Source organism: Copadichromis virginalis, linkage group LG19 (assembly GCF_057382275.1).
Source record: "Copadichromis virginalis isolate Kocher_CV1m ecotype Utaka linkage group LG19, C_Virginalis_male_GT1.1, whole genome shotgun sequence".
Classification (NCBI taxonomy): Eukaryota; Metazoa; Chordata; class Actinopteri; order Cichliformes; family Cichlidae; genus Copadichromis; species Copadichromis virginalis.
Window position 1 is genome coordinate 20,405,634 of NC_140636.1, and position 21,538 is coordinate 20,427,171.

The 21,538-nt window shown below is 38.5% G+C and overlaps 1 protein-coding gene across 2 annotated transcripts in view; it reads right to left on the minus strand.

The window, feature by feature from the left end:
* LOC146685975 (leucine-rich repeat and fibronectin type-III domain-containing protein 2) overlaps positions 1 to 21,538 on the minus strand; it is a 138,920-nt gene that overhangs the window by 23,167 nt on the left and 94,215 nt on the right. For both annotated transcript variants that reach the window (XM_085441276.1, XM_085441278.1), the window contains exon 3: positions 15,533 to 15,620. The gene's annotated coding sequence lies outside the window, so the exon portion shown is untranslated. The remainder of the gene's footprint in view (positions 1 to 15,532; positions 15,621 to 21,538) is intronic.

Here is a 21,538-nt window from a genome sequence, read left to right on the forward strand (position 1 = left end):
AACATCATCCCACACACAGCCTGAAGGTGCACCACAACATGGAGCCATTGCAGTGGGGAGTGAGAATGAGGGGGAGAGTGAGATACAGTAGAGAGGAGGGTGGAAAAGGAAGAAAGAGATGTATAGCCTAGGAACATTCAGAAGGAAAAGTGGATCACGGTGCGAAGGAGGGTCGACTGGAGCAGAGGGAGTCCGGGCAAAAAAACTTATGGAGACCAATCGCCTTTTCCCCCTGCTGTGCCCGATAGGCTAAAGACCAAAGAAAGGAGAGAAGCAACTGTAGATATGCTCTGTTACCATGAAAAGAGAGAAAAAATGTGTTTTATGATGGTTCCCACGTAAGCTTTGTGGCAACTGTAAAGATGATGCAAATCACTTGTGAGTAACAGCCTCCATCCATCACCCTTGTTACAGCTCCAATGTATAGCACAACACCAGCGGCAAAGCCACTCAAGCTCACATTGTATGCAAAAGCCTACAGGCTGTCTTTTTCTGTGGGTGGAAGATTTTCTTAATTTTACATGTGGAAGGCAGAAAACCTTTTACCAGAGTGAGACACACTGTTTGATCAAGCCATCTGTGATTAGATTTTGACAGGCTGCTCAAAGTGTGCTGGTTGACAGCCTCAAAATTCAATTTTATTTCACTTTCTCATGTGCTCTTGCTTAAAGACTACCATCTATGGTGACATTCAGATGCACACACAAACAGACACACACTCATGCACACGATGGCTGGCAGCTGTTCAGTGCCTTAACTTCTTTTTCAAGCCACCAGAAAAAGCTGATTACTGGCACCAGTCATCCTCCAACCAAACGGCAGAGAGCTAGCAGAGTATGAGAGCAGAACATTTAAGTTTAAGAGGAAGACAGAGAAAGACAGGAACATACAAGAAGCTGTCATGGAAAGCACTGAGCCTTGTATAGATACATAATTTGAGCGTGCCAGGTGAAAGAGAGAGGGAGGCAGCTTAATGTGGATGTTTTAAATGGTTAAAGCAACACTGTCAAATGTCAAAGAATAGAACTGGTTGAACCTGATTAATGATGAATAGCTTATATAACAAAAAAAGGGAAATTGTCCATAACAAGCTAAGGTGCTACTTAGCAAAGTACAAAGTAAATGGCCTGTATGGTAAATGGCCTGTATTTATATAGCGCTTTCCTAGTCCCTAAGGACCCCAAAGCGCTTTACATATCCAGTCATTCACCCATTCACACACACATTCACACACTGGTGATGGCAAGCTACATTGTAGCCACAGGCGCACTGACAGAGGCGAGGCTGCCGGACACTGGCGCCACCGGGCCCTCTGACTACTTAAAGGCATCGTAAGAGTGGCAATCATATGGTTATTTAGGATAATACATGATGTACATAGTTTAGAAAATGCTTCAAGTCTCAGTTCTCCATATTCATTAGTTTTGGTGTGTGAATCTGGACTGTAGATTGCAGATTGCTACCGGCATAGTTTTTGTAGTGGTAGCTTATCTGCTACCTTGGTTGTAATGACTGTTTTGATTCTATTAGATTGAAGCAGTCTGGTCAATGTTCTCTGACCTCTTGCATAAAAGAGGTACTGAATATTTTCTCATTTCCACGCCACTTTCTGTAAACCTTACAGATGACTGTGCAGGAACCAACCCTTTGGGATGATCTCCCTGTTGGAGCTCAGTCTGGGGGGAGTTATTTTTTCTCCTCGTCTTTCCTCATGTTGTGCATTTTCCATTGTTATACCTCTCTGACCTGTCTTCCCCATGTGATGTTGTAATGTATGTATGGTTGGAAGGGTAAGATGGCACTGGCAAAGGTCAGTGGCCTTAACCTAACAAATTTCCCACACGTGGGACTAATAAAGTTTATCTTATCTTATCTTATCTTATCTTACTTTAGCTTCCTCTCAAAGACATGTGTGTGGTTCGGTTAGCTGGTAGCCACAGACGTGAAGGTGAGCATGAATTCTTTCCCGTAGATATTTGTTGGCCCTGCAACAAATTCCAGTCTGTACTTTGCCTGTTAATCTCGAGGACCATTAGGATTTGTATTTAACAAAATCATGTAGACTGATAAGATAATTCATTTTTAAAACAAGTCTGAAACATGACAAAAATAACAAAATGCACTACAGAGTGATCTCCTTTTAAATCAGTGTATTAAGATTACCATGCCACAACTCTTAAAGTATTTTTTTCTAATAAGATGAAATCATACAAAATCTTCCAGCAGCTGTAAAGTCTGAAATGATCAGAAATTAACTCATATATTCCAGTCATACACTGATATGAAGTATATTGACCTTATTAACTACTATTGGCCAACTGACAAATAATGTAGCACTTGCCAGTCTCAGTGGCCCATGTATTTGTTATTCAACATCAGTTGGAAGTTTTTATTTTCCATTGTTCGATCTCTGAAGTCCGAGTTATCGTCAATGCTGCCTCCATCCCTAGTCCTTACCCTAAGGATTGAGTGCAGGGTTCAAATTGGGGTCATCACTGACATTGGCTTAGATCTCATAGGGATACCTTATCTGACCTACTGACCTCACAGTAAGGGAAGTGGAAGCTTTACTTATTTTGGCTGACCTGCTCAAACAATGCAAGCACATGAAATGTCTAGACAGTCAGAGGGAAAGTGTTTGCAAGAGGAATTAATGCTGCCATCTGTAATCCAAACTTTACCCAACACGGAGAACTCTAAAGTGCTAAACTCCACCCATCTGTCACTGCAAGAAGGATAAAACAAATACCAAGAACTGTAAACAAATATAAATTTAACCCAAGCCTATCCTCAGACTGAGAGAAAGCTAATCAGTCTGTTGACAGATATGATATGAGGTGATTAGTCTCCATTTGTGGCTCGCAAACACTCATGCCAGGAAAATATGTGGCTATTCAGAAGACTGTCCATATGGGGAATTGTTATATAATTCATACTGCATGTGTTAAAGAGCTTAAGCTTGCTGAATGAGAGACAAGAGGCTTGAAATAGGGTCCCTCATATACAATGAGTCTACATGTTTGCAAAATGGCTGACAGGTAGAACTCATTGAAGAGAAATATGCCTGGGACAGAGGTACACAACGGGGGGAGAATATGAAGGGCACAAAAGTAATCAGCCTTTTTGTCAGCCAGCTTTTTGTCAAACAGGAACATGTCTGATGTGAATCTTCCATTGTAGGGAGAATGAAGGATATTTCAAATGTGTTTGAAGATGAGCTGCTGGAATAGATTCCCATCAAATCAAAATAATCTGCATGAAATTCAGAAAGCCAATATTCCTGCTACAATAAAAGGATTAACTTTTGTTTCTTGTTTCTTATTCAATATGTGATTTCCTTTCAAAGTCTGATAAGAGTCCATTTTAATTAGTATCAGCAATAATAAAAGATAATGAAAGAAATCAAAGTGACGTATGATTAAAGCTGGCAGCAATTTGGAGAATCGTCCCTTTGATGTGAGATGCACTTTGCTGCATATTCTGTATAGTGATATAGTGAACGTCCCTGTCACAGATGCTGATGCCTCTTTTTGTCATCTTCCATCAGTGAAGGCTTGCGCGCATATACATCCAAATAAATAAATAAACAGTAGCAGGAAAACTATAGTAGGCTTGAAGATAAATACTTTTCAGAGTCTCCCCACCTCTGAACTCTGTGGGCTTTGTGGTGTCACCAGTATATAATCAACTTGTGATACTGGAGGCAGCAAAGGCAAAGGCACAACTCTGTTATTTTTATTTTTTTATTTTTTTTGTTTTGTTCTGTTGGCGTCATCTGTTAGAGTTAAATTTCTAATTCAGCTCTCTCCACACTACATTCTCTTCTTCCTGTGCTGCATCACAGTTCAGAAAACAGATGTCTAAAAGTAACCATTTCAAAATAAAGTCTGGCCTAGGTTCTACTAATTTATCTTAACAACAAACAGGCTTTTTTTTACGATTGCATTACCACCATGGTTCAAATGGTATAATCCTTTAAGGTCTGACTAATGATAAATCACACGTAGCATTAGTATCAGTATGAAAATTGGGTTTTACGACTACAGCTGCAGAGCACATAATGCACACTGTGGCTCGATAAGCTGTGGGGAGGATTGTGCTGACCATAGATGCCCATTCAGTAAAGTATATTGATTGAAATACAACATTCAAAGCAAGTGTCAGAAAGAGCAGTGTGTGTACTGTCAAACTCAGTCTGGAGGCCTCCTGAAATCCATTTATCGATCCTTGCTGGATGCTCACTGCTTCTTTTGACAAGGTACCCTCAGAAGGATGTCATTGATGCACAGTACTTCAAAAATCCTATACTCCTGCACCACGTAAAGCAGTTTGATTCTAAACTCTAGCTCTTTTGTACCTTATTGTTCTCTTTTTAAAGGAGTCCTTTAAATGTTTTAACAATATTAATGATCTGGAACAATTCTTTCTTCACTTTAAAGAGAACAAATCTTACTAACTTTGAAAATCTATGCTGAGGACATGTCACCTGTGAATTATGTTTGTAGTTAAGTGTTCGTGGTGTTTCTTCTCTTCATCTTTTCAGATTTAAATTAGATTCGATTTTCTGTGTTGGTTTATTTCTTGTCCTCAGTGCATTTGAATCTCATAGACTCTGATAACTGTACAATATATTTTCCAGCACCATAAGAGACATCTGGCCTCATATACTAAAGAGGATTTGTCACCAGTTAGTTCCTTTTTTTATTCTGTCTGTCATTTCAATCAGACACTTTTTGAAAAAGTGCTCAATTTTTCCCACGCACTTGTGAGAACATGTTCAGGGGGATAAAAGAAGACCTTGGACTCATGCTTTCCTCTCAAAAACATTTCCAAAGCATAAAAATAATGCAGAAGCTATAATGCAATGAGAAGCAATGAAACATGTTGGACTACCATATTTCTGTCTACATACTTGTCCACAAAAGCCCTACACTTGATGTTGTACTGAAATTGAAAGCTAATCACAGAGGGGAGACAGGTGAGGGACAGCACCAGGAAAAAGAAGAAAGTTGAAACTGCAAATGATTTATAGAGGAAAAAAATGATACAGTATCACAAAAAAGATGCTCTTTCTTATCAGGATTGATCTTCTGCCTTCTGACTCTGTGTTAAACAGCAAAACAACTTTTCTTCCTCTCCAAAGTGAGAAAAACACATCTGACAAAAGCACATGCCCGCTTGTGCAAATTTTAGCAGCATTAGCTGAGCTCCGGGGGGGTTGTCACACTGAATAGGGGAGTGGGATCAAAAACTTAGCGCTGATTAATTCTCCTCTTTTTCAGAAACTCTTCAATGTGTGCAACAGGTTTGAGCAACAGAGATGGCCTAGTTTGACTCAAATTTCTTTAGCTGATGGGTGCCGCTGCAGAGGGTTTCATTTGTGGACTGAATCTCATTAATTATCACACGTCAATAAAACACAAAGTAATCCCGTGGTAATAAGTAATTACATCAAGCGATAAAGAAATATTCTTGTTGTTGTTCCAGTTGAATGCTGCAATAATAATATTCATCTGCTTTGATCAAGTAAGAAGACCTGCTGTATTAAACTAAAACTGGGTTTGTAACTTCACCTTGACTGAGCTTCGTGACCCCTGCTGCGACTAAAATGGTAAAATGGCCTGTATTTATATAGCGCTTTACTAGTCCCTAAGGACCCCAAAGCGCTTTACACAACCAGTCATCCACCCATTCACACACTGGTGATGGCAAGCTACATTGTAGCCACAGCCCCCCTGGGGCGCACTGACAGAGGCGAGGCTGCCGGACACTGGCGCCACCGGGCCCTCTGACCACCACCAGTAGGCAACGGGTGAAGTGTCTTGCCCAAGGACACAACGACCGAGACTGTCCAAGCCGGGGCTCGAACCGGCAACCTTCCGATTACAAGGCGAACTCCCAACTCTTAAGCCATGATCGCCCCATAAAGGACGAGAAAATCATGTTGGAAATGTTTGAAGATTTTGAATTTTTAACTACATAAATAATAAGTTTAGATCAGGGGTAGGCAACACTAGGCCTCGAGTACCAGTGTCCTGCAGGTTTTAGATATCACCCTGGGTCAACACACCTGAATCAAATGATTAGTTCATTACCAGCCCCCTGGAGAACTTCAATACATGTTGAGGAGGTAATGTAGCCATTTGAATCAGCTGTGTTTGATCAAGGAAACATCTAAAACCTGCAGGACACCGGCACTCGAGGCCTGGAGTTGCCTACCCCTGGTTTAGATCAACTTCCAGCTTGAAATAGTTATAATATACAGAAACTTGATTCTACAAAATACCTGCCTGTATTATGAAGCACTGCTGAAAACTCCAATTTAGAGGCATATGGCAATAATTGTGTAAAAGGGTCATTTCAAATGCATTGATGGGTTTTCCAGGATTAAAATGAAGAACAGTCAGGTCAGTCTGCATTACATTTTTCTGGTTTTAATGACTTCCTTTCAGTGATGATAACTACATCCGTCGTTAAACACAAGAACGCGTTTTGTGCTCTGGATTTTCAAAGGCGTCACTTGAAGCTGCACTTGCTGATGTCTTCATAACGACAATAACAACTACACCAGTCAGCCACAATGTGGATGACATTTCATAAAAATTCTACTTGGAAACTTTATTTTCCATCAACTTTTTTCTGCTTCTGAATTTTAAGAAGCAAAAACCAAAACACTTTAAAAGAAAAGACAATTTCTCTTTAATGAGACTGTGTTAAACTCCAAGAACACTGGGACTTACATTTCCCATGATACAACTCTGTGGTGTATTTCTTGTAAACACTTGTCTTAAAAAGTCATTGGTTCTGGTTTGTTATGCATGCTTTCAATTAAAATGTGATATCTCTAAGACAGCACTGATGCCGCTTAATTATTTATCCAAATTTCACAAAGATCCTCGAGCCTAAACATTGAACTGACTTGTGAAAAACGAAACATTTAAGGGTGACAAATGAGATCTGTGCCTGTAGTCTGATCTCACACTTCTTTTTTAATTACCAAAGGTGAAATACCAAAACAGTCATCAGTAATCTGAATCTCAATATAAAGATGATATTTTGAAATCAACAGATCTTAAAGGAGACAAGTTCACATTTTATTTTTGGACTTTACAAAAGTTACTTTGCATGATACACAAATAGTTTTTATTTGTTTTATATTTGGTCTTGGTGAAGCCCTTCAGCTCACCCACTGCCTAAAACAAGCTTTTTTTTTAAGCTCCCCTCTAATTTCACTTTAAAGCCAGTTTTCACCTGGTTGCATGCCACAAAAAAGAAGATTTGAACACCAGGTGGATGTAGTTTCTGTGCTCAAATCGCCACATTAGGGATACTCCCTCTGACAACATCAAACAGATTCAAGGAGGGAAAAAACATGTATGAAATCAAGCATTTAAAACAGTCTGAAGCCTGACATTTTCCCCTATAATGGCATACATTGATGTCAATATTTGGATAAAGTCTTTCCATGCTTAATAGGAGCAGCAACCATTGTGAGAGGATATACTGTATTTTGCAGAAAATATGTAAAAGCTTATTAGGTCCACTTTAAAGAAAAAACCCCATCAGTAATGCAAACCTTTGAGCTCATTAAATTCATGTTGCTCTGACACAGACTCAAAGACTTTTATTTTGTTGCACCAGACGTGGGCAATGTCGAAGGCGACAGAATGTAGTAATGAAAAGAATGAATAGGGATAAAACAAGTGTTACACCCACCCACAGTCCTCACTAATTTAGTTTCTATTCATCTTCATAAAGCAAAAGACAAGAGCTGTGTGGGTTTGCTGAGTGTTGTTCCTTGATAATTAGATCTGCAATACTGTTGTGTTGGGCAAAAAAAAAAAAAAAAGCATCAGTCAATCAATTAATCTAGTACTATTGAAAACTAGACTGATGTACCGTATCTGGCAGTGGGGTAACATTACACTTGTTCAAAATGCATATCAGTTGTTCGTTTGAAGATAATAACACACCCACTAGCAAACTACATCAGCGGGGGGAAGAAAAGAACTAGGCATGAGAGAACAAATGGCCTGCTAAAAGGACATTTCTTGCAGTGAAGATGCTGTATGCTCTATACTCTACATGTATCTTGATATCTCCTTTGGAAATCATAACGTGGAACATGGGGCAGATCAGAACATTTTCCATGGCGCCAGTGAAGTAGAAAGAGCTTCTAAGCCTGATATAGATACTGTAATTGGTTGATCTCTGGAGTGTAGTAAGGCGGAGAAAATTCTCAAAGCAGAAAAAAAAGGAAAAGGTTAGAAAGAGGAATGCTGCAGCCAATCAATAAGGAGCTGCAAGTAGAAATAAACCAAAGTAATTGAAAAGGAGTGGCATGGGTGGTTGTATTGTGTTTTTTTACTATGTTAATATCGATGATGGGTCATTCAACTTCATAAAGAGTGGTCAGTATCGCATTTGAGCCACAATTGTGGTCTCCTGGAAGTTGGGAGAAAATAGGGTTAGATCTGTATAGAAAATTATTATTTTGCAGAATGGTTTTGTAGCAGAACAAACTGGCAAAAAAACCCAACAAAAAAACCCAAGGCCAACAACAACGACGACAACAAAAAAAAGCACATAAGGAGCCATAAAAGCCATAGAAGCCAACATTCACAGCCAATTCCTTGGTATGTTTGGAGATTTGAAAGCTCTCAGAAGCATCAATGGTTTAATAATTAAACTAAAAAATGCAGCAGCTTTGCAGAATAATTGAAAGTGGTTTGTGATAGAAACAATGTGTGTGGCTGAAACGAGGAAAAGTTTTTTCCTTGTCCATTTTAATCACTTACTGCCATTACATTTTCTCAGTTTATGGGAAAGGGTTTCATTTGGTTTGTTTTAAACTCACTCACTCCATGTCTTAGCCTTAAAATCAAGTGATCTTCACAGATAAAGAAGAGTCTGTATCTAAACCACAGAATAAAGATGCACCACATGGTTAGTGAAATTTCACCTGATAGCTTTGAGCTGAATGTTTTGGTTATCATCACCTGGGTATTTTGAAATCAGACATGATGTGGGAACCCAAGGGACTTTCAAATGGTGAACTTATTTTTTTTTCCAGTGGGGTTTATTACTTACAAAACTGAACGTGTGAAACAGACTGTCACCTCATAAGGAAAGTATTTACTTAGGATCAAACAAGGAGAAGACCAGATTTGCCATAAACTTATCCACACTCACTTTCCACTTCATTAGGTACACTTGTTACTGTTACTGTCAGCTGCTTGTTAACATAAATATTTAATTAGGCAATCTTATGGAAGCAACTCAGTGCATTTAGTTATGTAGACATGGTCAAGACGACCTGCTGAAGTTCAAACTGAGCAGAATCAGAATGGGAAAGAAAGGTGATTTGAGCGACTTTGAACATGGCATGGTTGTTACTGCCAGACAAGCTGGTCTAAGCAACTCAGAAAGTGCTGATCTACAATCTACTTTCCCACAGAACCATCTCTGGGGTTTACAGAGAATTGGCTGTAATAGCAAAAATATCCAGTGAGAAGCAGTTCTCTGGAAATAAAATGCCTTGTTGATCCCAGAGGTCAGAGGTGAATGGTCAGACTCTTTCAAGTTGATGGGAAAGCAACAGAGACTCAGATATACTTATTACTACCAGGGTATGCAGATGAGCATCTTTAACCTCACAGCATATAAAACCCTCTTTCTTATATCTGGACACTCTTGTCAGTTATAAGAAACGCAGGCTACAAGTTACTCAGGCTCAACAAAATTGGACAACAGACGACTGGAAACATTGCCTAGTCTGTTGAGTCTTGATTTTTGCAACAAAATTCAAACCCGTAGTTTGACATAACGAACATGGATCAGTCCTGTCTTGTCTCAAAGGCTGCTGGTGGTGGTGTAATGGTGTGGGAATATTTTCTTGACATGTGGTGAAGCTCAAAGCTCAAATCATTTCAAATGAGCTTGTTGAGAAAGACCATGAGTTGACTTTACTCAAATGCACTCCACAGTCTTCAGATTTCAATACAATAGAAGTTGCCAGCAAGTGTATATTCAGGCTGTGTTTGCAATGCAAATCTGATGACCATTAAACATGGGCTTATTTATACACAGTCTGTGGTCTAAATAAAACCTAGCAAGCTATTCTTTTTCTTTTTTTTAAGTTTCAATCAAAAGGCAGTGCAGATGTTTCTTTAACACATCTAGTTCATTCTGTCTGTAGATTAGTCCAATTTTCATTCAATCTTTTTATCTCTGATTATGCAATAAAAATGTAAAAGCATTGCGTATCTAAGAAAATGTGTATGCTTCACCCAAAGGATGTTAGATTGTTGAAGTTTCTAACATTGATGTTTGAAGTGAATTGTGCCACACTAAAAACCAATAGCGACTGGATGAGTAATTCAACACAGTTTATGATGTTCTCACTGGAAGTGGATCCCATAGCAACTCCAGCAGCTGACTTCTCCCTCGGTATCTTTGATCACTTTTCTTTCATCTTTTGTGAGCCTGGGACGGGCACAAAATTGCTGCATAGCATGATATATGACATTCCATCTCAGCAGCGTATGAAAAATAAATTAGATTTCCCTACACCATTTCCTGATCACCCCAACCCCCCTCTACCACCAGCCCTCCCTCCTGTCATCACACCTGCCTCTTTCTTCCTGCCGATGCATGTGGCCGCTCAGCTGCAAGACACAAACACTCAGAGTGTGTTCACACCAAGTATGTGTGAGGAGGTTTTTTTTTCAAGCTAGAAGCCTTGATTTGTACTTTGAATGGTAGTAGAAAGAGCCAAACATGGACAATTTCCAAGACCTGTAAAATAGGTGTACTGCTATGGCACTTAGTAGATAGAGTGCATTATTTTACAAGATCAAATTGATTTTAATTTTACACACTGATGATGATGACCACCTGTTTTCATCCATTCAGTACTTCTGTGTAACATCTGTGACTGTAGCAGCAGACGACATTGTATCAGACATGTTTTGAATTTTAGGCTGTGAACAGATTCAATCCTGACAACCTAACTGTGACAAAATCTACTCTGTCATGGCATATCATATTTTCAGGCAGAAATAATAAGTGGTTAGGTTTTCCTAGGGAGCCATGGGAAGAAACAGAGGCCTCTTTCACAAATTTTCAAGAGGATTCACCAAATCAAAGCTCCTTTGATAGGTTGTTTTCCAAACATATTTGCATTTCTTAAAATTGTCATTCACAATAGAAAACAGAGGTTGTTTAAGTCAGCTTAGCTAACTTACATTATAAGACCATGCCAATCTTAACATGTTAGAGAATAGCAAATACATTTGACAGATTTTTCTTTTTGTGTGATTTTTGTGTTTCAGCGGGCTGTTTTTCTGTTTTAGTGAGCATTAGATTGTTGACAAACCCAGGTTAACCACATTTCCCTATGCCTCTTGTATGCTAAGCTAGCAACAAAGAACATGGAAAACATCTACCATTTTAGATGCTACAATTTCTGCTCGTCACTGTTGTGAGTTATTCAAAACGTTAAACTTGCAAAGCAAAGACTCCTACAAAAAGATAGGAGATATACTCTTAGAGAGCCAAGAAGTTCTGCACAGGGATTAGTAGATGTGGATTTGGGTGATGGCTGCTTTCCTTCACAATGCACATGTCCACTGGGCTTAAAGTTTATATAGAATATTCATTATAAATTACAGCTTGGAGGTTGTGATACTTATTGTACATTTGTTCATCTTACTTAGTTATCAGATGATTAATTTGAAGCAGATTGCAATTAAGTACAAGAGAAAATGTAGATGTTATCTGACTATAGCAAGGCTCCTGTAATTTGAAAGTTAACATCTGTAGCATGTGTGCCAACAGTTTCCATTAACATTTCAGTGTTCTTGGAATCCTGGGATGAAAAGGGGGAACTAACAGAAACAATGCATGATGGATTTCCAGAGACATTCCAAAGAGGAATGCAATTACTGAGTCAGAGCTTGTCGGCTCCCCTTACTGTTGGTCAAAAATGATTTAGCAAGCTTTCACTCAGTGAGGTCTAAAAATATGTCCTCATCTATCTGTGTTTTATCTTCTCAGCCTCAGGAGTTTCCTTTTCACCAAAAAAAGATATTAATGAAAATATGTGACGCACCATCTTCCACGTCACAAAAGACACCTATGAATCATCTTGTACAACTGCACTTTACTTTATATTATGGGCATTAATATAATCACATTACACTGTATTAAATCCATCCAATCCAAACCTGTGTTAGATGTATAAAAAAGGTATGTCAGAGCCAAAGTACCAGCTTCAAATGATTTGTAACAGTTTGATTCTCTCAGTGCCAACAAAAACCAGACACAAATCCATTCTCTTTAAGTACTGTATGCTCTAAGCTGGACGTACTTTGGATGAAAACAAATCCCCCGCAGCTCTGAATGTAAGCATTGCTTTGTTTCATTGCAGGGCTTACTAAGACTGAGGCCAAATGGAGAAAGTAATGATATAAAAATAGAAAAAGTGGAAATAATTCTGCATGTCTTCAAATATCTCTATTTTTTTCACGAGCTTCATTTCCTTCTGAGTGAACCAGAATAAAGTGTCAAAAGCCTAAGAGCATCGCATTGAATCTCCTGCATATCATGATGGATTTAAAGTGTGCATCAAGAAAGTAGGACAGCTTTCACAGAGGCTCCAGACTGATGCTCAGTGACATCACTTTCACAGCAGAAGCCTCATTTTGAAGCATTTATAATCATAGAATCGCACCCATAATCATCATCACACTCTGCTGCACCTGCATCCTCTTCATACGTTTAATGTTATATTCAGATGTATAGGTGGAATAATGGGTGTCTGCATTTAACAACTCATCAGACAGCTACAAATGGTTCATAGTATGCACACTGTCAGTTTTTTCAGCACATTTATAGCCATCAGAATCCCATTGTGCAAGTAATTAAAAAAATAAAAAAAAGCTCTGTGAGTAAGTATAAGAGAGGGCAAATATGTCCTAAACTGAGAAATAATTTGAGTTGTCAAATATACAAATACAAACTAAAATGCTATATTAAAAGTATTTAGTCAGTGTATCACTAAAGTGACTAAATGCACTAATTTTCAGTTACGTCCCTGTTCCAACTCCTTCTAAGTAATCCTTCTCAGTCAGTTGTGTAACTCTTTAGGTTGGTCAGGAATTTAACCTTTAAAGGAATTTAACATTTGGAGAACATTCTTGTGTGATTTTTGAGTAGACTGATACCTACTTAGGCAATAAAAAGCAACCTGGAACACTAACTTTAGCATATATACAAGAAATAAGGCAAATAAGTTAGTCAGCTAACTGCTGACCCCTGACCCAGGAAAACTTTGCATAGTTCCCTTAAGAATTTATTTGCAAAATCAGCATTTTTATTTGATTGTGTTTCAGACTGAACAGCTACTAAATATTGACACCAAAAAAATCCTTCACACCAAATGAACTCCATTCAGAATAATCACAGCTAGTCACCCTCTTTTTCAACAAGTCATTACCATCTTGATTGGCTAATTTTAGCATCTCCCTGTTTGATGGCGGAGGTCATTTTGAATATTGTTGTACTATTACTGGGAAGTTAAGGCTTTGACGCTTGGTATGTGGTGATTGATTGACACTTGCTATCCCTCCTGCATTCCTTGTAGCTTAATCATCTAACATTTGCTCACGTGTGAATTCATCTTTGTTTGCATTACTGTAAGTTTTTACATTTTTTTTTTTACTTTAGTCTCGCTGCTTCCAATTTGGGACCTTAGCTGGAAAAGTTAAAGTTGGTACAGTCTAAAAACTGCAAATCAGTGTAATTAATTGGTGGGACATGAATACATGAACCTATATAGAGAGTCTGTGGTGGAAACAGCAAGTGGTGTTTATTTTTTCCTATACTAATTGTATAGGCATGATATTGGCATCCTTAACATTGGCTTTCTTAATGCTTGTTTTTATAATTCCAAGTCTGTCAATCCAAAAATCACTCCAGATAACTCTTTGAGTGCTTTGTGCATCACCCTGTAACTCAAATATAAATTTGAACAAGTGGGCACTTCCATCTGCTGATCAAGATTATGTGATAACGCTTAAAGCCCCCGAATAGCTATTGTGTCAACATTGTTCTGTCAGGAGCGGGACTGTCGTAGTTTCACTGGAAACAGACAGTTACTGCCCATTTTTGTATTCATATTTCACAGGGACTTCAGACAAGAAAATCAAGATGAATAGGTAGGTGTGTGACAAAAATGTAACACAGGCAACCTTGAGACTGATTTGGAGCAAAGCTGAATGGTTTCTCCTTTGCTATTGTGAATGTTTCGGTATAACACTTTATTGAACACTCAGCCAATAGGATTGTTTATCTATCGAGTAATTTTGTCAAAGTTCTGCAGGGTCTCAGAAGATATTCAATTGTTTTCAAATGCAGGGTAATAATTTCCTGAGTAGATGTACTCTGACATGCAAAATTGGTGGAATATTTCCCACAGTGCATCCAAATAATATCATCTCACTGCTTATGTATTTACCCACCTTACATTTACTTTGTAGGCATTTGTCTCTGAATTTAGAAATCATCAGGGTTTTCTCTTTCAAACTTCGAAAAGCTCCCTGCTGAGTCACTGAAGATATTATGCAACTATTTTCACAAAGTGAACAGCAGTAATATTACGAGCAATGACCCGTGTGTGTGTGTGTGTGTGTGTGTAAAATTGGTGGTGCGTCACTTTAGATCATCAATATGATGTTAATGTAGTTATTAAACCTTTTCACCGACAGACCATACTAAAAATTACTCTGTAAAAACAGAAATATAGCACACACGTTTTGGTAGGTGGTTAATTGTGCAAGAACGCAACACTTTTAAGTCCATTTAATTCACCTTTTTGGCAGCTAAGACAGGCTATGTACATGACAGGTGAAAACTAGAATACTTTGTGCCTGCAATGACTAAATAATATGCAAGGCCTAATATGTGGAGGGCAGTGTTATTAGACTGTTTGACTTGTTTATGTTCTCCACATCTGTTATGGAAATTTTTAGGATATATTTTGACAGTTTCACTTTATTTCAAGACTTTGAAGAAAAGAAATGCTCACTAATGGCTGTAAGAGTCTGGTAGGAGTCAAATTGGGATTTCCTACTCAGGGCATTTAGGTATGGGGTAACAGCTGTATGTGGGAATGAATTTAATGGAAATGAGAGAAAAGAGGTTTCACTTGATGACAGTGAGCTATACACTTAATGAGACAGTCGAATATGTTGACATAGCTGCTAATTCACTGAAAGAAACTACAGGGTATTAAACACTGTAGTTTCTTTTTTAGCCATTGAGAGAAAGGTTACATACACTATAAAAAGAAACACTGTGCACTATCATGTCTTTCTTACATTTCCATAATATTTATTGGATTAAATATCTTTTGAATAGTGGATATCCTGCCAAGCCCTCATTTTGTATGTGTGCTGGGAAAAGAAAGGTCAAGGACTAAAACTATTCCTGTCTCCGACACAAAAATTGACAAAACGAGATCAAATCTTACCTATATTGTGCGGTATTTTGCCATATGGTCCCTTGGAAATATCTCAAGGCCACACATTCACACTCAAAGTGCAAGGTGAAGAATTAGCCTGGACAAAATAAAAGAGAAGTATATAAGAAGCCAAAAATGAAAAGGTCACCAAAGTTCAATTGCAATATACTTCTGCTAAGGACTATTTTAATTAGGAAGAACACATGCGGTGACGAATCACACTTCATATCGTACATGTCAGATATATGTCTGTGCGAAAATAACTTTGTATTGTGTGGTCTGAAATAAGGCCATCTGAAGTCCATCGCAAACAATACAGGTGTTATCATGCATACTTGCTGTGAACCAATCATGCCACTAAGCTGAGAAACCTTTTACAATTCAGGGAGCGCTATTATGATTTATAAGGAATTATCTGCTTCTCAAACAAAAGCCTATAAAATCTTCTTAAAGCACAGTGTAGGAGGGAGGGAGATTAGATTGGTTTATGGAAAATTATTGAAATAGAGCACAGCAGGGTGTTTGTGCAGGGCTGCAGCTCCCGAGTGACATTATAATCTCTGCAATGACTTAATGCACATTATTTGTCTCTTTTCTTTCATTTTTTGCGACCAGTTGTCCCTACAAGCTGTTTGCCTTTCTAAACACACAGTCTGGAAGCTGTGCTATGTCTTTGCCGTCTGTGGGAGTAAGAGTGTGGGTGTGTTTGAATGCGTGTCTATGAATCTGTTTGGGCACAGATTCATGTATGTGCTGCATTACAGACTTAATGCAGGATATCATGCATAACCATTTTTTTGTTCTTACATGCATTATATGCCCTCTACAGTGAACAATATAATCTCTAAGAGTGTGCTTTGAAAACATGGTCTTGCTGTAAGTGATGTTCAGAAAATTAATGACTCTTTCTTTTCTACATTGATAACAAACATATTGGTATTCCACTTATCCTTTAGGGAGTATCACTTCTCTCTTGCTTTTTAATAAGTAAGTCAAATCAGTCAATTGAAGTCCAGAGGCAGGAGAATCCCCACAGTCCTCAGGGCATCAGCACCCAATTCGAAGTTCATTGTTGTACAGACTCCCCCATAGTCTCCAGATCGGAACTCAGTCAAATCCAACCAGTAGCAGTTCCCAGTCTAGAGCTTAGCCAGCCACACCCAATATTAGATTCTAGCTCAGGGCACACAATGATGCGTGCTGCGACAAAGTTTCTGGGCTGCCTTTCCTCAAGAGTCTCTCCATCTAAAGTAATGCATTATCAGGGACTGTAACATCTAGTCCTTCTTACTGAATCAGAACTCTAGAGTGATCCAGTGACCGCTGCAAAAGGGCAGCTGACAATCAGGGAAAGACCAGATGACAGCCTGGAAAGACTGCTGACAGGAGGGAATAGACCCTAATGGGGCTGGTGTGGGTTAGCGCCTCATACCAGATTCTTACTGAATCTTGCCTAACTACACAAAAGCCAAACGATCCAAATTCTCTAGTTTCAATTTTGTATTTTTCTGGAACCGAATCACGGGAACAATCACCTCAAGGTTCTTTATATTGTAAGGTAAAGACTATACAATAATACAGAGAAAACCCAGACAATCACATGACCAAGCACATGAGCGAGCACTTGGAGACCGTGAGAAAGAAAAATCCCTGTTTAACAGGAACAAACCTCCGGCAGAACCAGGGTCAGGGACGGGTAGCCATCTTTTCATAGCTAGTCAATGCTCCCTTTCACTGAAACCCCTTTTTATCTACTGTTCTCTTCTTGCCTGTCTTCAATGTCTCATAACACACCTTGTTTCATTCAGGTTCATTTTTCTCCTGCATCCCCTTTCCTCATCATCTCACAATGACAGGCTGGTGAATTGAAGGTGTCCAAGAGCACTACTAGCTGTATTTTCCATCCAGGCTAGATTTTGCTCATCAACAGTTGTCACAAGACCAAGGAATCCTACAAAAAGAACAACCTCAGCTTTTAGCTGGTCCCCAGTTGGACTTGACCTGTCAGTCTCAGTGTTACCAAACACAGCATGCACCACATACTTACCTAAGAGAATTGATCTGACTTCCTGGAATATTTAAGGTGAAATGATCTGAGAAGGTGTGTGGTGGGTTGATGCTGATCATTTGAGATTTCCCCGGTTATAATGTCATTATTAGCCTTTAAGGCACAGCAGCCAGGGAATGCAAATAACACATTATTGACCTGCTGTCATTAACTGTCTGCATTTAAAGACACTGCTTAGAGCAAATAACCTGCTGTGATGCCCATTCAGGCTTGGAAAATGACTGAGGGAATTGAGACTTTCAAAGATGCCAGGAGAGCAGAGTTTCATTATAACAACACAACAAGCCTATTAATAAAATGTATAATGCATTTGAAATCTGTTTGCTCCTCTTTCCGTGTTTCAGTCACCATCAAATTGATCTTTAAATAGTTCATTTACAAATATGAACTTAATATGAATGTAAAATCAGCAGCTTAATGAAGTGGTAGTGAGGGGACATTCTGTTTCAGCAGCTGAAATCAAATCTAGTGAACCAGCAGGCAATGAAGAAAACAGCTTGATCATCATGTATCATCATCAGGGCAAATCCACCTTGACCTACAGTCTAGACTTTGTAGTTTCTATAAAACCAGCTTGTTCTTAGTCCCAGGACTATGTCGTAGTTTCTAAGCCACTGCCATGTCACAGATATGTGCAGGATGTTCTCACACTCTATGCAATTTGGCATGATTTCAGTGACGTATGTAGCTTATAGCAACATTAGGGGCATATTTTAGTAAAAGATCCTTATTTGGACTAAACCCAACTGAGATTTTTGTGACTAAACTTCACCAGCAAATAAAAATGAAATGAATGAATCTAAGTGGAAAAAAGTGCAAAACATGAAGGTCCAAACAGGAAATAAACTGTGATCTTGAGAAGATATGACTTTTCACCATCACCTCTCGAACCTGAAAATACAGACTGAGGAGGAAGGCTGTGATCTAGACAATCAGCAATGCTGAAGCTGGTTAGAAATTGTTACTAAAAATATCACTCCGCTTCCTCCTTTATCCCTGTCATAATTGCAACACCCACTAGAGACCAATGTCCTCTGAAGACAAATGTGTTATCGTGTAAAGTTTTTCACTGGTTCTTTGTTTGAATTTTATGGATCGGATTTTGCTATGAAGCATTATTTCCTGTTTAATAGTTGGTAATAAGAAAAAGGGATCACAAGTCTTTAATGAAAATATCTGGATATTGTGGATATTATAGCAAAACTCTGCTCACTGAAAAAACGAATTGTCAGTAATATAATGCATTTTCAAGTTCCTAGCAAAGATAACTAGTTCTAAAAAAAGAAAGAAGGTCAATCTTGGAATCCATATATTCAATTAAATAGGGCTGTTGATTTTTGTAGCATTATTTGAAAGACAAACTATTGAATCTGGGTGCTTAATCTCAGTATGGCATCAAGTAAAATGAATAAATTCCATTTCATTTGCCTTCTTTGAAATTTCACTTTGAGGAGTTGAGGTCTGGCAGAACAGATTGCCGTCTGGAAGAAAATAACATGAGAACAAAACAGAGACTGATGAAGATTTTAATGAAATGTTCTGTTCGCTTCAAACTCCAGACGTGGCTCACTGTTTGGCATTCATGCTTGAAACCTGGAAACACACGGTGTCCCAAACCAGTGCCTGACAAAAATGACAGAATGTACAGTGGAAAGTTTTACCAAGTATATCCAAATTAAGATGTTTTATGATTCATTTGAAGGGTTTATTCATGTTATTATCAAGGCCAGTGGCTAAGAAATATATTATTCAAAATAGGGACGGAGAAACATACTTTTAGACTTACTGTAATTCCAGATTTATCAGCTGTATCTCTTACCTGTTACCTCCTACAATTACTCTATCATTTTACTATTAGAGCAACCAAGTACATATTAAGAAATAAGACAAAATGAAATAGTACTACAAGACTACAAGTAAAACGGACAAAGTTTGCTTGTTTATTCCCTTGTGAAATGTATGTTACCTATAAGCCAAAAGACCTTGAGAGAGTCCACACAGGCACATGTAGAACATGCAAACTCTACAGAGAAAGGCCTGACCCAGCCAACAAGTCAAACTAGAAGCGCTTTTGCTGTGAGACAACAGGAGTGAAAACTGCACCACTCTTCCACCCTCCCCCAAATATTACTTATATTAAAAAGCATTATGAAAACAAGATTTCAGCTCACAACGTCATCACCTTGGGGACATGACCAAAATACTTGCAAGTAGGTTTCAGTTTTATTCCTCTAGCAGGCATTGGTTAGCTCTGGATTTGTTTTTAACGTTCAGCTTCTCACTGGGGTTCTTTCCAAGTAATTGCAATGGCAGTTAAATGGATATTCTTACATTCCCACCCCATTTTTTCAGTATGTGCTTCAAGCTAAGACTTCCACTTATTTTAATTGCAGAACAGTGTCTTGTGCTCTGTACTTGACCATTTCACATGAGGAAACTGTATATTTGTCGTTCATTTTGAAAGATATGTTTTTCAGTAGGAACTAAAAGCCACTGGTAAAATATCAAGAGAGGAACTAAGGCATTATTGATCTTTTCATAACATTCGTTGACAAGAGAAACACCAGCATTATCCCTAAACATCAAAGGCAAAGCTATGGGCTTTCAGATGTTGGGCTTGCTAAAAGGATATCTTCAACCATTAATGTAAAGCATTAAAAAAAAAGAAAAGAAAAGAAAGACTTTAAATATCAGCTATCATACATCTACTATGTCTACTCTGGCACACTGTAAGTGAGTTATTCATTTTCTCTTTTTCAGGAAAGTGTGTTTCAGTCACGAGAGCTGTTGGGAGCTGGCAGGCTTTTACCATTCTGGCTCAAACTAAAAACCCACTTTGTGACCACAGCATGTTGGTTTCTTCATTCACTCATATTTCAGTTCACTTTAACTTAATAGTCAGTTTACACCAGTGAGGCTACAACACATGCTGTCATCCTGTCATCCACATTACGCATCATTCAGTCATTATTAACTGACTCATGTTCAACTTAAAAAAAAAGAAAAAACAACAGAGGAAAAAAAAATCACACATAAATTCTTCCTCCGCAATCTGCCTCGGACTTACACGCGTCACAAAGATGTTAGTGGGTTGAGGTAAGAGACAAACATGGGTCTCAATGACAAGCCAGGTAAACCGCCCGCAACAACATGCTACACTGCACCTCCCGCTGAGAAGTGTAATCACATTTTCTGCCAGGGTGGTTCTAGTGCCCGTGAGAAAAGGGTTTATCGAAACACACACACTGTCATTATGCAGTCCGTGTGGTTTCCCCTCCATATCTGTGACCACTCATCCAGCCAGTGCAGTTTAAAGAGCTTCAAAGCTTCAGAACACACACACTCGTCATTACACTGAAAGCACTGGAGATAACAGACAGAAGAAAATTGCAAGGCAGGTGAGGGATGTGTACTGAGTGGTATTTGTCTGCTTTTGAGCACACATACAAGGATCTTGTGTTGAATCCTTCAAGCAAGACCTTGAAATGTGTATACCTACACAATAGCAGCAGCCATGACCTAAATAATTATGTTTTCGGATTGCCCGACAGTATCATATTCATAAAAATAAATACACTGCAAAAAATATTTTAAATTATTTACAATTTGGCCTCCGTAATTCACTTAAGAGTGGGAAGGTCAAAGGTCACCGGCATCTCAAAAAATACATTTTGGTCATAACTCATACACCAGTTCTAACAAATTTCCATACAAATTCCAAATACTATGAACTGATGATTTGATCATTTCTTGGGTGCCTACCTATTGATTTCATTCAAAGACTTTACTTCATTCTGTATATGATACGAATGCAGACAGAACAAAACCAGAAGGGAGTAATTTTTGTTCCACTGTCATTAATTGATCATAATGGTGACTTAATCTATTCCACTGCAATCTTAAAGCCTCTCATTGATTTAACTTGTCATAGAGCTGACAATTTTTCT